Source organism: Lissotriton helveticus, chromosome 4_1 (assembly GCF_964261635.1).
Source record: "Lissotriton helveticus chromosome 4_1, aLisHel1.1, whole genome shotgun sequence".
In the NCBI taxonomy this organism is placed as follows: Eukaryota; Metazoa; Chordata; class Amphibia; order Caudata; family Salamandridae; genus Lissotriton; species Lissotriton helveticus.
The window spans coordinates 1,279,871,287-1,279,889,004 of NC_136063.1; the positions used below are offsets into that span (position 1 = coordinate 1,279,871,287).

The 17,718-nt window shown below is 45.3% G+C and overlaps 1 protein-coding gene and 1 pseudogene across 1 annotated transcript in view; one reads left to right on the plus strand and one right to left on the minus strand.

Annotated features, from left to right (window-relative positions):
* SYCP2L (synaptonemal complex protein 2 like) overlaps nt 1-17,718 on the minus strand; it is a 1,302,345-nt gene that overhangs the window by 326,364 nt on the left and 958,263 nt on the right. The gene's annotated exons all lie outside the window — the stretch shown is intronic.
* On the plus strand, nt 8,662-8,999 carry LOC144827490 (elongin-C pseudogene; annotated as a pseudogene).

Below are 17,718 nucleotides of genomic sequence, written 5' to 3' on the forward strand. Positions count from 1 at the left end.
GGGTACAAAGCTCTCGAGTAGACTCCATACATCGCGTTTAAAAACTAAGTAGGGTCTTGACCTGGAACTGGGAAGGGCGGGTAAGAACCCATAGGATGCCCTCTCGGAGGTTCCGGATTCGCCTCCTCTTCCACAGGCGGATTGACTGGAGTCACTGAGCCCTCTTGTAAAGGAGCCTCTTCTTCCTCTCAAGCCGGGGACGGTGCCGTAGAGGGAACCAACACTGGAGCTGGAGAATGCACCGGCGACTCCAAGGGCGAAGCCTCACCTTCTGGATCACCAAGCGAAGGAGACACCTCATCTTTTCTATGCTTCCTCTTAGGCGACTTCGGCCTCGACTTCGAGTCCTTACCAGAGTGATGATGAGATCCATGCCTTCGCTTCTTATGCTTTTTCTTCGCTGACCTCGAAGCATGACCAGAAGACGACGCCGTGGACCTCGACCTCGACCTTGCCCTACTCGAACGCGATCTCGAAGTCTTCTTCACTTTTCTACCTTTCAACTTCGCCACCGAAGTTTCTCTTCCCTCTCTCGAAGAGCCTTTGGGTTCAACTTCTTACACGAAGAACAGCCTTTGACATCGTGGTCCGAACTCAGGCACCAGATACAATCTTCATGCGGGTCCGTAATCGACATCATCTTGCCGCACTCCCAACAAGGCTTGAACTTGGTCTTCTTAGACAACATCCTCAGTGAGAAACAAAGAAGCAAGAAGCCAAACAGAGAAAAACAGTAACAAAGTTACCAAGAGCTACAGAGGTTCCCCGAAACTGTTAGCGTCGACGACGTGGAAAAAAGGGAACTGATGTCATCACCCCGGCGTAGGCCTATTATGGGATCGGTGACGTCAGCGGAGCCGCGCGCGATGTCGTGCGTTCCTGTGACTTCGTACACGACGGCGAGCTGCAAAGAATTTTCCAAACGTTACGCAGAGGGATATTCACAAGGTGAGGAATCCACTGGCAGATGTATCCATCAGAAATATTCAATCCAACAAACTTGACCGGTATACGATGCCTAAAGGATCACCGGTGGAAACGAGGAAGGCTCAGTCGACCGGAGGTGACTCGCATGGGAACCCCACGGAGCCAACGCTAACGGACGTCATGGCGGCAATAAACAGGGTCCAACCTTCTATGGTGGAAAAAATGCAATCACTGGACAATAAGATGGACGCGGTCAAGCTGGAGGTTAATCTGCTGCGGGCAGACCTCAATAAGACGAGCGAGAAAGTTAAATCACTCGACATCAAGACTGCCAGTTTGATCGATGATATGGCGCTGTTGCAGCAGGAGGTAAGTGACCTTAAGATTTCCCGAGATCTTACGCACCGGAAGCTTGACGATTATGAGATGAGAGTCAGCCGTAAAAATATACTCATTCTTGGAGTACCAGAGAAATCAGAAGGCCCAGTGCCGGATTTGTTTGTTGAAGGCATTGTCCTTAACCGCCTCAAGCCGAAGGGCCTCAGCAACCTATTCACAATTGAGAGGGCCCATAGAGTGCCAGGTGGTAGGCCCAGACCAGGGTACCCCCTCGCCTGATGATCGCAAGGGTGCTGAACTTCCGCGACAGAGATGTGATCCTACAGGCAGCACGCACTGGAGACCCCTTGCGATACGAAAACGCTACACTTTCCCTTTTTCCAGACTTCACTCAAGCGGTGCAAAAGCAAGGGCAAAGTTTTCTTCCAGTGAAGAAAAAACTTAGGGAGAAGGGCCTGAGATATTCCATGATGTTCCCGGCTCGGCTTTGGGTGAAAATGGAGGGGAAGACCTGGTTTTTTGACAACCCAGAGGTGGCTTCGGACTGGATAGACAGTCAGACTTCGACAGTGCAGGAGGAGCGCAATTGTGGCGACGCGGAAGAACGGCAGGAACAAGAATGATGGGAGCTGTGAGAACTTTTGCTCAGAAGGTCATAGTCGGTGCTATGGTGACACTGCAACTCATTATTTGTTAGGCCTGTAGTTCAGTGGATCTGCGGGGATTAGACCTGGGACACTAGTTATCATTCGGGGGTGGGGGGATAGGGGCTGAGCTGTGGGTTCCTCCTTGTTACTACTTTTAGTTAACTTAGTAAGTTGGATATTGGGCGACAGGCACACTGCGAGTTGGGGAGGGGCGCTAGCCTTATGCAGGGTGGGGGGGGTTTCCTTATTGGGAGAGGGCATGGGGGGGAGCCGTGGTATTGTTTAGAAATCATTTTGTACGTAGCATTGTTTGCATGGTTTTTTTGGGGGGGTATTTTCCTTTTCTTTTTGCATCAGGTGGTAAGGTGGTAGTTGACGGATGCTTTGGAAAGTCAAATGTCGCACACTAGTCAGGGATCGGGGATAAAGGTGCTTAGCTGGAATGTTAATGGCCTAGGTGACAGAATCAAGAGAGGGATGGTGAATCAGCTTGTTAGACGACACTCCCCTGATGTGGTGTTATTGCAAGAGACACATCTTATTGGTAACCACTGCATGGCCCTTAATAAAGGGGGTATAAATTAGTAGCCCACGCCAGGTTTACCACGGGGTCAAGAGGTGTTGGTATTTTGGTGAAAAACTCCATTCCCTTGGTGATTCAGGCAACGTGGTCTGATCAGAGGGGCCGCCATATTGGTGTATCCAGACAATGGGAGGGAGACGGTGACCTTCTTGTCGAAATATGTGCCCCCCGGCCTTCAAACAGATATGTCTAGTGAGATGGAAGCGGTCTTCCTTACCCTGCCTTTGGGCCTGTTGATATTGGGAGGTGACTTTAACGCTGTACTTGACGGCGAAATCGATCGGCATCCGGCGCGGGTACTTAGACCGTCGCAGAGGTGGCTTCCGGATTTTCTTAACGCAATGGGGCTCGTAGATAGCTGGCGAGTAAGTAATCCAACACGGGCACATTTCACTCACGTGTCTGCAGCCCATCATAGCTTGTCTAGACTGGACTACGTGCTGATACCGGCGGCTATGGTGGCGACGGTTAGGGTGGCGCGTTATCTTGGCAGGGGTATCTCTGATCATTCCCCAATGTGGTTACACGTCGAGCTCGGGCAGCCGGCGGAAGGCAGAGTAGGCCCCATCAGTGCATGGCACTTAAAATACCCAGCCACCAAAAGAGAAATAGTAGAGAAGTCGGATCGTTACTTTCAGGAAAACGTGGGTACTGTTGACTCAGCGCAATCACTGTGGGAGGCATACAAGACAATAATGCGTGGAGAGGTCCAGTCACTTGTGGCCGGGAAGAAAAGGAGGCATCAGGCAGAGATGGTCAGGGCTGAGGCAAAGGTGATTCGATCAGAGAAGGGGGTGGCGAGATCCGCTACTCCGGAGGCCCTACATCTGTTGAAATTACGGGAGGATGAGTATAAAAGTTTAGCTATAAATAGGGCAATAGCCCAGAACAATGCCGTCCAGAGTCGGATATATGAACATGGCGATAAGGGAGGTAAATTAATAGCATGGTTGGAGCGTGAGAAGTGGGCGTCAAGGTTGGTTCCTGAGTTGCAGCGTGCGAGTTCCGATATAGTTACGGATCCACAGGCAGTTGCGGACGCGTTTTCGGATTATTACAGCGAGGCATATACCACAGTTGGTGGATATACGGAGGCAGAAAACAGTGATGTGATCAGAGACATCAACGTGCCTGAATTGTCCGATGATGATAGGGGATATTTGGACTCCCCTTTCACAAACTATGAGGTTGCGCTGGCAATTAGGGGGTACAATCTGGGAAGGCTACCAGGCCCAATGGAATACCGATAGAGCTGTATAAATTAAATGCTCAAAAACTCTCCCCTTATGTCCGAGCCATGTTTATAAAAAGCAGGGAGGTGGGTCGACTTCCATATGATCAGCGGGTGGCTAATATTGTGGTTATCCACAAGGTGGGTAAGCCTAAGACACTCTGTTCCTCATATAGACCCATTTCGCTGCTCAACGCCGAGCCTAAAATTGTGGCGAAGCTTTTCGCCACCAGATTGGTTAAAGTAATCACAACCCTGATACACCCCAATCAGTCTGGTTTCATGCCGCGCCGTAACACGGCCCTGAATTTACATAGGTTACATGGAAACCTGAGTGGTTCCCCGAAAATACACGAGCCTGCGGTCCTGGTGTCGTTGGATGCCACCATGGCATTCGATAGGGTGGAGTGGGCTTACCTATTTGCGGTATTGATAAAGTTTGGCTTTGGACCAGAGTTTGTTGGTTGGGTTCGCTTACTATACACTGATCCCTTGGCCAGGGTGGTTGTGAAAAACTGTAAGTCGGCTGACTTTCCGTTGGGGAAAGGCACAAGACAGGGATGTCCTTTGTCCCCGCTTCTCTTTGCTCTTGCATTGGAGCCTTTGGCGGCGTGGGTTCGGTGGGATCGGTCAATACGGGGCTTGCGGTGGATGCCGGAGTGGGAGGATAAAATCTCACTGTAGTCTGACGATATCCTACTCTATCTTACTAACCCCAGGGTGTCTGAGTAATTTTCTGGATATTCTTGCCATATTTGGTAGGTATTCCGGATTCGCTATAAATTGGTCAAAGTCGTGGCTCTTTGTCCTCGTGGGTGACCCGCTGGTGACCCCGTTGTCGTGCCGGATTCAGATAGAGCCAGTGGGATTTAAATACCTTGGTATATACGTAACACTTGACCCAAAACTGCGCTATGCCAATAATCTGGGTCCCCCTTTGAGCCGGTTCCGAAGAGATGTGGAGCGCTGGAGGGCACTCCCGCTGTTCTTACTTGGTAGGGCAGTGTTGTTTAAGATGATGCCACTCCCCCGATTTCTATACGTCCTTCAGAACACAATGGACCCGGTGACTGTATCCTATTTTAAAGAAATAGAAGCCCTTCAGAGGAAGCTCCTCTGGGACGGGAGGCCCCGAATAGCCTTACCAAGCTCACTCTCCCATGGTACGATGGCGGGATTGGATTGCCAGACCTGAGAAAGTATTATTGGGCTTCGCAGCTTGCGGCGGTGAACCATGCCGTGTACGGGCCCCCTGAAACCCGGGGTACGCCATGTACAGAGGACAGGTGCCAGGAGGGGACATTACGAGGGCGCTTTATGCCAGTCCTGGGCGGTTTACACTGATGGGCCCAACGGCACACGAAGTCCATGTGTGGCATGCTGCCAATAGATATCTCACCTGGGAAGGGAAATTGACCTTGGCCACCCCCCTGTGGAACTCAGAGAAACTTGGGAGCTTGTGGAAATCCAAGGGATTTGATAAGTGGGATCTCATTGGAATCTCTCGAATCAAAGATGTTTGGAGGGGTGATAAGATACAAACCTTTGAATCCAACAACAGAGCAGTCTACATGATAACGAGTATTATCGGTACCTCCAGATTAGACATACCCTCCTCGCTCACATACCCAGGGGAGCCCAGCTTCCGGAAGCCTCAACCCTAGAAGACAGAGTGCTAGATGGACATCTCCCCGAGAAAACCATCTCTTTAATATACAAAAAGCTTATCAAACATATGGAGAGCCCCCTGGGACTTGTCAGATCGCAATGGAGCACGGATGGGATAGAGCTTGACGGTGAGGACTGGACTGTGGCGATTTCCTCCCCAAAGGTGGTAGCTATCCAGATGAGGCTTAGACTGGTGCAATTAAAGATCTTGCATAGGTCGTATATTACAGGGTTGGTGCGGATGGGGCGAGTGGAAAGTGGTGAGTGTCGAAGGGGATGCGGAGAGCTGGGCACCTTCATGCACATTCTGTGGCACTGCGTAGATGTGCAGGAGTATTGGATGAAGGTTTATGACGAGATAGCGGAGGTCGTGGGGGAGAGGATTAGACTGGAAGTCCAGCGATGTATACTAAATGTGTGGGAACCCACAGACCTAAATGTGTATCTTAAGCAATGGGTGACGCTGGCATGTATGATAGCCAAACGGAATACTGTTCAGTTGTGGGGAGCTAGCCAACCTCCACGGGTCACTAAATGGGTGGAGGACCTAGATTGGTGCATGTTTGTTCAGGGAGAAGTCGGTATATGTGGCCAGGGGTTGTCCAGAGAAATGGGGAAAAGTCTGGGGTGATTGGAACAGCTACCGTGGTGAGATCTGCGCACCCCCGGCGCGGTGAGCAACGGAAGAGGCGCAGGAATCCCCGTGATCCTTTGAATCATATATTGTTTTATTGATTCTGTATGTGCGATACTGGATTAATTTACTGTGAAGTTTTCACCTCACCTGATGTATTTTCTTTATTTTTGTTTATTTGTTAATAAAAAGATGTTTAAAAAAAAAAGATGTAATTGTCCAATCTGAAAAGAGACTGCGATTATTTGAAACAATTATAGGGTGAGATCCCCTCCACTGTTTGAGTGGAATCGAACGCAAAGAGGCTGGAGAATGTGAGGGCCTCAACTCAGGGTGTCCAGGGTTTCCCAGAGTGCCTAGCCTAGGATGAGCCTACAGTGTTTGTGAAGAAATACTTGTACGCGGAAGTGTTGATGGGAGAACACCTCTGTACGATTGGACTTATTAAAGTGATCTAACTGCCCACTGCATTATTTATAGGAGTTAAAGGAATAGAATAAGTGGAGTTACGAAGTCCTAGTGTAAGCTTCCAGCTGTTCTCGGCACAGAAACAGAGGATGTATCACACTGGAGGAGAGTAGGGTCTTAATTATTCCTGAGGGGTGCATATTCTAGGAGCCTGTATCTGCATCTAACTTGTCATGAAGTGCTGAAGCTTCCAGGCACTGGTTTGACAACCAGACAGCTTGAGAGTGATTAAAGCGGGGAAGACTCACTTGTTCCAAGACCCTACTGAGAGGCACAGGTTCCAGGCAGACCTACAAAGCTTACCTAACCTTAGAGATAATTCTGGGGATCCCAGATTTCGCCCAATGTTCTTCTCACAGTTTACTTGCAGCACGCAACCCTGCTGTCTAATTGCCATAAGCTGCGGAGTGGTGCAGGACATTGTGTTTGGAGGGGAAGGGACTCTCCTTACTGAGTTTTGAGGTTGTCTCCCTTTGATGTTTCTCTCCCTTCTCACTCCACTACCCGGATAATTTGTCTCAGGCCACTCGCTCATTGCTTTCAGAACAACTTGGGTTTCTATGTTGCAGCTGTTAAGTTTCATATTAAAAACAATTGGTGATTGAGTTCTTTGAGTGCCTCTCAGTGCTGACATTCTGACATGTAATTGTTTTGTGAATACAGCCATCTAGGCAATGTGTGGCTATTGAATTCAAAGGTGTTTTGAAAAATTTAATAAAAGATTTGTATTTGGTTTTACTTAATATTTGGCCACTTCCACCCATTCACTACTTAACTTGTAGTTTTCTTTCAATTAAATGGTAGTGGAAGAGTCAAATGTTTCAGATTTACCACCTATCCACTTTATTCTTTCTGAAGGCTACAACTGTTTAAAAAGACATTCACTTCCACAAGGAGCCATGGAGGATCTTCCTTGGCTGAAGATACTTATTGAATGGAATGAGAACCTCACTGAATGGAATGAGAACCTCACTGAATGGAATGAGAACCTCACTGAATGGAACCTCATTGAGTGGAATGAGAACCTCATTGAATGGAATGAGAACCTCATTGAGTGGAATGAGAACCTCATTGAACGGAATGAGAGCCTCATTGAATGGAACGAGAACCTCACTGAATGGAACCTCATTGAGTGGAATGAGAACCTCATTGAATGAAATGAGACCTCATTGAATGGAATGAGAACCTCACTAAATGGAGGCATGGGCTCCTGAACTGAGGAGGATAGATACAGGACCTCAGTGAACATTTTAGTCTTCACTGTTGACGATGACCAGGTCAATTCCAATAAGGAAACCTCTTCTGATGAAGGGCCAGGGGGCAACTAATATTTCTCTCTGGCGAAGCATCCAGCCCACAAACATTTCCTAAGTCTAGATATAAGCCAGCATTAGTATTTAAACTAGGACCAGATTATCACCCTCAGAATCATCTTCTACTGTTCGATTACCAGGTATTGTGAGACCTCGGAGATGACCTACTCCTCCATCTGGGGGAATCTATGAAACATGTGAAGGTGCTCTGCCAAGGGAATATCCATGAAGTTAGTTTCACTTCATCTCTTGCTACAGAATTCGTTTTTAGCACATCTACTGCTTTGAGAGAGGTGTTTTTATTGGCATTGGAGGAGCTTCATTGGCACTGAAGGAGGCTTTGGCCGAAAGGGAGAGGGTGCCTTGGCAAGCTTCAACTTCTGCTTCAGTGCCAGAGTCTGTGGAGACGCATCATTGGGATGTACAGTGTTAGGGCTCTTGAGGCACCAACCCCGCAGGAAAGTGCTCTCTGGGGGAGAATGGCCCAGAGAGTACAAGTGCCAACCTTAATAGATGCAGCATAGAAAGATAGAAGGCCTTGATCTGCTCTCTACTGATAAAGGACTAAACCCAGAAACGCGTGTCTGGAGATAACAGTACTACCTGCACCGACTTTGGTGAAAAACTACAGGAACTCTAAAGTAAAAGTACTGCATTTACCAGAATGCAATGGGGGGAAACTGTGCTGGAATAAGAGGCCGTGGGATCTCCTCTCCCTTTGCTCCTGAAGTGCTGGTGGGCTCCGGTTGCTGCACTCTATTGCTGGGCAGGGTGCAGTCACAGCGTGCGTCACAGCCGAATTTTATGCTTCAAATCTATTAAGGAAAAGGCCAAGAAGCTCTTGATAGACCATGGATGGAGAAGGGAAGACATACGGTGGGCGTGAAGGTCCTGATGCTTTGTATGTCAAATTGATTTCATCTGATGACATGAGTTTATTGTGAAACGAGAGCATGCACTGACATCAGGAACAATAAAAGCTATGTTGAGTGGCCCAGGGCATTTTGCTGAAAATGAAACCAATGAAGTTAATTATAGCGAAATTCCTTCCCATGTGCTATCTAAAGTGCGTATGTATTTTACCTATAAGGTGCGTTATACTAACAGTTCTACAGAAATACCAGAATTCCTAATTGCACCTGAAATAGCACTGGAGCTGCTGATGGCCTCAGTTTTTCTAGAATGTTAAAATGTAGATTTTTAAAACTCATGTTTTCTGTACATAATACTTGTGCTTCGGGTTAACTCTTATTTCTTACCTTGTTGCATGTGGTGCATATGTATTTGCCAAGTGTAATACACGTAACAGAACAGGGTATTTCTTTGTCCATTTTCAATAGTCATTTGTTTTGAGTCTTAAAAAAGACAAATATTTAAATGGTTGATAATAAACTGAGAACAATTAGATAGGTATGATATTGCCTAATCCCCACATCACTTTTTGTATAGCTAATTTTTTGGTAGCCGCCTCAAGGTTGAAAGCTGTTTGCCTAGATTCGCCTTAAAGCAAATGTTTTACTATTATACTCATCTTTGAATGTAATATTTTCTTAACTGTCTGTATTTTTTTAATTGTTTGTCTGTATTTATTGTTTTTTAAGAAAAAGGAAGAAAAACCTTGTATGAAATGTTTTTAAATTTTTTCCCCTCTTTGTATGGCTTTTAAATAAGTCGAATAAAGATATTCTGACTGACTGGTATGATTTGCTGTATCAATTAGAAGTCACTTTTTTGCGAATGACATGTTTGACACAAACACCTGCATCAAATGGAGACTTTAAATTATGAAATTAAAGCTTGGGGAGGAAATGTGCTTCCTCCCCCTTATGTTTAACAGGCTCCCTTGAGCCAAACGAGATCATATGGGATGCACCTGTGTGCATGTGGAGTGGTACTGTGACATGTGAATACTTGGGCAGCCTTTCAGAAATGCCAGATTACTTTTCTATGCTCTCTACTACTTCTGCTCTCCACTGATAAAGGGCTAAACCCAGATACACATATCTAGAGAGAACAGCACTGCATGCACCAACTTTGGTGAAAAACTACAGCGACTTTAAAGTAAGCGTACTGCACTCAGGGCCGGACTGAGAAGGAAAACCGGCCCTGGCTCTTTGCGGGGCCGGTTTTCGGCCGATTTTGTTACAGGGCCGATTTTGCAGCTATGCTGCAAAAACGGCCCTGTAACAAAAACGGCCCCCAGGGGCCCAAAACTGTCCCCCACCCTTGCGGGGCACCGGGGTATTGCCCGGTGCCAGCAACGGCCCTGACTGCACTTACCAGAATGCAATTGGGTGAACTGTGTTGCGATGAGAGGCAGTGTTTTCTCTCCCCCCTTGATCTGCGTGAGGTTGGCCGATGCACTCAGAAACTCTGGTCTCACTTTTTACAGTCTTAGGATCGTTTCTGATTATGAGGAAGAGTCAAGCATGTGGAAATAGCGCAGAGACTGCAAATTGTCTTGGGAATAATGTTTTCTATTGTTTCTTTTTATAGTTTATGGGAAGATCTCATAGGGGATTGGTCCATGACAGGCTGCTTACCTGGGGGTTAAGGAGACCACTTTGGGGTACAATGCAGGCGCAGACCAAAACATATTGGCCTCACTCCCAGATGGCCTTTGAGCGTATAGAGGCACAAGAATTGCAGGTCCAGCCATCATGTTACGCTTCCAGCCACCTCATGCAGACGTAAAGGGAGTCAGATAGGGGCATCTTTATGACACCTGCGACATGGCTTAAACCTTGAGAATTTCACAGGTGACATTTGACCCAGTCACTGTTGAAATGCGTCATTGATATACTGAGCGCACACTCTACTTGTGTCATGGATGGAAAAACAGGAACAAAGGTCTGTATGCTGCTGAAGCTACATGGCGCCTCCTGTAATAGGTGGAGAGAGAATGCTAGGGGAAAAGATTTTCAGGATAAGGTGAGGAATGTTAATGTTAATTGCATTTGTAAAGCGCAGCTGCTACCCGAAGGAGTCCTGGGACTGGGGTGAAAACCTACCGAAGATTTGTGAAAATGTGTGTATTACCAGCTAGTTGGTGAAGAGCCAGGTTTTTAACGCTTTCCTAAAGGCCATAAGATTGGTTATGCTTCTCAGATGTAGTGGAAGCGTGTTCCACTCCTTGGATGCATTCGAGGTGAAACTTCTGCCCCCCCCAGTTAGATTTTTTATTTGTGGCATTACCACAAGTTTAGCATCTGATGCCCGAAGTGTTCTTTTTGGTGAGTACCAACAGAGTTGTTGCCTTAGAAAATCCGGCCCTGATCCATGCAGGGCCTTAAAAACCAGGCAAAGGGCCTTAAATTGGGTGCGCTTTCTGACTGGTAGCCAATGGAGTGTTTTTTAAGGATGTTGTGATTGATGCATACTTGGGAGTTCCTGTAAGGAGTCTGGCTGCTGCATTTTGCAGCATCTGCAGTTTGTTCATGGATCCCTCTTGCAGCTTAAGATAAAGACCATTGCAGTAGTCCAGTCTGGACATTACTAACGCAGTGACTACCGTTTGTTGTGCATCTTTCGGAAGTAGGGGCATTATTTTTCTACATGTTCTGAGAATGAACAAGGTGGTAGATGCCACTGAATTAACCTGGCCTTTAAAGCTAAGGGTATTGTCAATCCAAACTCCCAGGTTCTTCACCTTCCTGGTTGGGGATGGCAGTGGGCCTAGGGAGTTTGGCCAGCAGTTTGGGGTCCAAAAGGAGGGATCGTTGCCAAAAAGCACAACCTCCGTTTTGTTGGAGTTTAGCTTTAGGCAGTTCCGTGCCATCCAGTCACTTACTGTATACATGCAGTCCTGTAGCCTGGATGCGGTGTTGCATAGCATTTCAGGTCAAATAATGACCACGATTTGGATGTCATCGGCGTATGACATGAGATTAAAACAAAAAGATTCAATGAGGGGCCTAGAGAGGACACGTAAACGTTAAAAAGTGTGGGACTTAGTGAGGATCCCTGCGGAACTCCACAGAGTAGGGAAAATGCTTCTGCCTCAAAATTGTCTAGTTTGACCATTTGAGTTCTTTCTGAGAGAAAGGATTTAAGGAGTTTTAGGGCCGTTCCTGGGAATCCTATCTCCTCTAAACGATCCACCAGCAGGGTGTGGTGGGCCGTATCAAATGCCGCTGAGAGGTCCAGCATGATCAGGGCGGCTTTGGCTCCTTGATGGAGAATGGCCCTAATTTCTTACGTGGATTTGATGAGTGCCGTTTCCATACTATGCCCTTCTCTAAACCCATATTGAGTAGGATCTAGTGTCTGGGATAGTTTTAAAAATTGGTTAAGTTGGGCATTCATGTTTCTCTCTATTATTTTTGATGGGAGGGGTAGTCTAGAGATAGGCCTAAAATTGTTTGGGTCATTAGCATCTAAGTTAAATTTCTTTAGTAGTGGGAGAATGGATGTCTGTTTCCAGTTTCTTGGGAAGTATCCTTCTTTGTACATTAAGTTAAAGATGGATGTGAGTTTGCCTGCCACTGTCATAGCATCTAACTTTACAGTTTCTATGGGGCAGGGATCGTATGGGGATCCTGACTTCACCTGAGTGAGAATCTTATAGGTGTCGTCATTTGTAAGGAGATTGAAGTAGTTGAGTTCCATGTTATGTTTTGAAAAAAAATTTAAGCTAGTAGGTGAGTTTGGTAAGTTTCTATTTGAAGTGTTTGTAAAAGTTAAAAAGATGGCATTAACCTGATCGAAAAATAATTTGGCTATGTTGTTACATAGTTCTGGACTTTATGGTATAGGTGGAGTGGTGGGATGCGCTAGGGATTTGACAGTTTTAAAAAGTGCTTTAGGCTGGTTTTTAGCCTCTTGAATTTTTTCTGTGAAGTACTTTTGTTTGGTGCTATGTAGCAGCTGTTTATATTGGGCTAGACTCAGTTTGTATTCTTTTTTTCTTTTTCATCATTGTATTCCCTCCTCCAGCTTCTTTCCCGATGCTGACAAACCAGTTTTTGGTCCTTTAGCTCCTGAGAGTACCAAGGAGCTGAGGGGCGATGCCTAAGTAGGTGTACCCATTTTTTGGGGGCTAACTTGTCTCTTGCCTTTACTCGCCATTTAGTGTAGCAATTCGTTGCCTGGTCAGGGTTGGTAGGGATCGGGTGGATATTTGAAGCGAGGAATTTGTTTAAGTCCTCTGCTTCTATGTTTTTCCACACCCTTGTTTCAAGGTATTTTTTGAAGGGTTTAAGGCCTGAATGGCTAGATGTAGTAAGCTTAAAGAGTACTGCCAAGTGGTCCTACCATGTAAGGGGGCGAAGGCCTGTGAAAGATATCGGAGGGTTTTTCGAGAAGGTGCCATCCAGAGTGTGCCCTGCTTGATGCGTGGGTCCCATTACCAGCTGTTCTAAGTTCCCTGCTGTAATTAAGTCTAGCAGATTAACTGTGTCTGGGTCCGAATTTGATAGAAGTTGAAATCTCCTAAGATTGTATATACGGTAGAATTTAGTCCTATTTCTAATAGGGTGCCAGCTTGCTCTGAAAAGCGTTTTCCCCGGACCTGGGGGTCTGTAGATAAGTGAACCTCTAAATGAATCGTGGCGAGTAAGGTAGGGACAAAAATCTAGCTCTTCACATTCCTCATTTTTTAATGGATTAAAGGATGATGTAATTGAGTCATGATGTATAACTGCTAGATCACCCCCTCTCGTCTGAGGTCTATTAGTGAGTAGCAGAGGTAGTCAGAAGGAGTCAGAAGGAGTGGCTGTGAATCTGTGGGAAGATGCATCAATCAGAGTTAGATTGTTTTAGAACTAATACAAGGGCAAGGAAAAACTTGGGTTATCCACAAAATATGTTGTTTGACTCCCAAATACATAAAATTACCCAAAGTGTTTTTTGTTAGTACCGTTTTTCAAAATCTTGAATGCGTGAAGAGAGAATCTAGGTAGAGATCACACTGGAATTTATCTTAAAACCTAAAGAGACTAGCTATGTGGCCAAACAACTCAAGCATGACTATGTCTATCTGTGTGAAGAGGATGGCTCAGCAAAAGATTTATTAAGCAGTTAACTGGTCCAACCGTAATTTCAAGTTTATTGGTAAAGCTCTATGGTGGCCACTGTTCAAAAATGTGTGATAAAAAATGCAGTATTATGATCTAGGCAAAATTTAGTCAATTAAAAATGTATAATAACTGTCAGCTACCCATGGCTGAAATCTGTAATTGCTTACAGTTGAGGATTGTACAGTATGAATTCAAAGCAGATTACAAATTTCAGAATAGGGCCCCACTTGTCCACGAGAAAGTGGTCTTGTGGACTTATTAAAGTCTTGTCACCTGGAACGTTCACAGAAACATCAAGTGTCACAATCTGGAAAGCTGTACTTACCACAAATGACTGGAATCAAGAACCCAAAGACAGTGTTTTTGAGCAACATGGGAAGAGGATTCTTGCTGATGTATAAAGACTAATATTGTCTCATAAAGCAGATTGATCAAATAAATGATCTATTCTAGAATGCACAAACACTTTAATGGAACATTCTATTTGGGCAAAGCTGGAATTGATAAATGATGGAAGCATAATTGTGGAAGCAGATACCGTACGTTACACTTTTGGGTAACCCACTGAAAATGAAACAATGGATCGTAAGATTGTGGAAAGGATTGACATGGTCACTAGTCTGTTCGGGATAATGTTACAAAAGCTCTTCCTTAATTAGCAAGAACTGGAAACAAAACTGTATTCTTGATTCAGGATTGCATTTTTAATGGAAATATACATGCTCTACAGTTACTGGAGGTTTCTGAGAAATACACTTTACTTTCTCCAGTGCAACAAAAAGGTTATTGAAAATGAGCTAAAGAACCACAATAGAACGGGTAACGTCAGCAACTGATTGTTTGACTAACATGTAACACCGGTGTATTTAAATATCAATGGAAAGTGTCAGAATATAGACATTTAAGAAAATGTATTTATTAGGTCAAATAATTTATTTTATTAAATCCAGAGGCAACACACTGTTGAAAGTACAATTGCTGATTCATTTCTCTATTCAGCGAAAATGAAAACCTTACTGAATTTAAGTCAAGTTGTTATGCAGCAATTCAGAGATTTAAGGCAGATAATATGGGTACGCAAAGGGAATAGCTCAAATGGAAGTGTTGGAAATAAATGTTTTATAATTTGCTCTGTCAATATATGAAAATCATTACTTTGTAATACAATATTGCAAACAGAAAGGTATCCCTACTGATCATAATCAGCATACCTGTGTTTTTATCAATAAAACCTCAAACACAATCTTTAAATTTTTCCATGATAGAAAAATGTTATATGCTGTTTGAGTCTAGAAAATAAAAATATATATACTACATCAAAACAGGAGGGGGACTAGATCACTTTGCGAATTTACAGGTAGAAGACCTGACCTGACCTCAACCCTGCAAAGGATTAAATCTGTCTCTCTGCAAGATTCAATTACATCAGACATTTTGCTACGGGTTGGCACAAGAACAAAATCAACCACCACAGCCTTGGTGTTGCTCTCTCTGTCCCAAGGCCTGGTCCCAAAATCATGGAAACATGCGATCATACCGCCATTGTTAAAGAAACCACAGCTGGATCCAGTTGAACCGGCAAACTATCGACCCATTTCACTCTTACCACTGTTAGGCAAAATTGCAGTAAACAACGTGAATCAGACCTTGTCCCAATATCAAGAAGAAAATCAAAGGCTACACAATACACAAATGGGATTCCGTCCCCAACATAGCACAGAGTCAGCTCTGTTGGTGGTAACGGAGGAACTAAAGAGAGTTCTAGACCGGGGCACACAGCGGCTATCCTGCTCCTAGATCTGAGTGCTGCATTTGACACAGAGGACCATTGCACATTGATCAATAGATTAAAGGAAGCAGGTATCACAGGCTCAGCTATAAAGTGGTTGACTTCATTTTTGAAAGACAGGTCCTTCCAACTGTTGGAAAGGGATTATCTTTCTGATACCCTCCAACTATCATGCGGAGTCCCACAGGGCTCTGCACTAAGCCCCACATTTTTTATTGTTTACATGCAACCATTGGCAGGGATAGTACACGAATTTGGTCTATCCATAGTATCGTACACTGACGATACACTACTTGTATTATCAGTGACGCAACCTGGGTCCATGCATGATAGGTATAACTGATTGGAAGTGTAAATGTTCCCTGAAACTGAATGGGGATAAAACCAAATGTATGATCCTGGGAAACCAACAGTCCCCAGGAATCTTATCGGCTGACCTTCTCAGTTGGGAGAATCTACAAGGCTCAAGGCTGCCATCAAGAATCTGGGAATCTGGATAGATGAAATCTTAAGTATGGAGACCCAAACAAAGAAACTTTCAGGCAAATGTTTCAGTTTACTCCATATGCTTCAAAAATTCTCCCCATCTTACCTGAACATTCCTGCAGAACTGTGGTCCAAGCATTATTTATATATCACAGTTGGACTACGGGAATTCTTTGTATCTGGGCGCACCCAAATACGTTATTAACCGCCTGCAGGTAGTACAGAATGCCGCAGCAAGGACCTTCCTCCAAATCCTGAGACAGCAGTCAGTCAGGGTAGCCCTGAAGACACTGCACTGGCTTCCAGTACAGTCTAGAATCAAATATAAGGCAGCCTGTATCGCCCACAGAGCCCTGAATGATAAAGGACCTGCTTTAATAAAAAAAACTGGTTGCTCACTATACCCCAAGGAGAGCCCTAAGATCCTTAGCGGATCTTCTCATGCAACAGAGCAGAATTAAAAGATCAAGATGGGGAGGAAGATCTTTCATGCAACTGGTTCCCAAACTATGGAACTCGCTGCCCAGGGATATGCGCATGTTAACCAACGAATTGGCTTTCAGGAAGAGACTCAAAACATTGCTCTTTCCCTAAGCTCCCGCCTCAAGCAGCCTGACCGAGTACACCGATGTTATGCTTTCTCCTAGTGCTGGGAAGCTTAAGGGCAGCTGCGTGCTTTATAAATCCATAAACATACATCAGAAGACACCACAGGATTGGAATACAAGAATCTGCTCTCAAATGGATCTGTTCCTTCCCCAGGGGAAGAACCTAAAGGGTCTGGCTGCCACCCTTCACATCAGAGACCAAGAAACTGAAATGTGGTTTCCCAAAGGGATCATCTCTCAGCCACACTCTTTTAAACATACACATGACACTGCTCTCCAACATAATCTGATCACAAGACATCACCGTCATCTACGTCGATGACACCCAATCATCCTCTTATGATGGACAAGACAAACACCACCAGAACCAACTTCACCATCTGCATAACCATGGTAGTAGACTGGATATGAACTAACTGCCTGAAGCTCAACTCAGACAAGATGGTAGTTCTGGTCTTCAGCAACAAGACCTCCCCATGGGATTCCATGTGGTGGCCGTACGAGCTAAGTCCACACACATCCACAGAACACACAGGAAATCTAGGGACCATCCTGGATGACAAGCTCAACATGATGGCTCAAGTCAATGCAGTGTGCGCCTCCTGCTTCCTCATGCTGCACATGCTGTGAAAGTTCTTCAAATGGGTGCCTCAGAACACCAGGTGGACCATCACACAAGCACTAATCACTAGCAGGTTTGGCCAAGGCAACACTCTATGCCAGAATCTCCAAACAACTCCTACACAGACTCCAGACCATCCAGCCAAAAGAGTTGCACTCTACTTGTACTCAGCTGCCTACGACACATCACACCACACCTCAGGAAGCTTCACTGGCTCCCCATTCACAAACTAAGCCAATTCAAACTTCACACGCATAGATACAAAGCCTTATACAACACAGGACCAGAATACTTGAACTGCCGTGTATACAGCAACTCAGTCTCTCTGCAAAAGCAAAACTGGAGGTCGCTAATTCTCCGATATTACACCCAGGACATGGAACGAC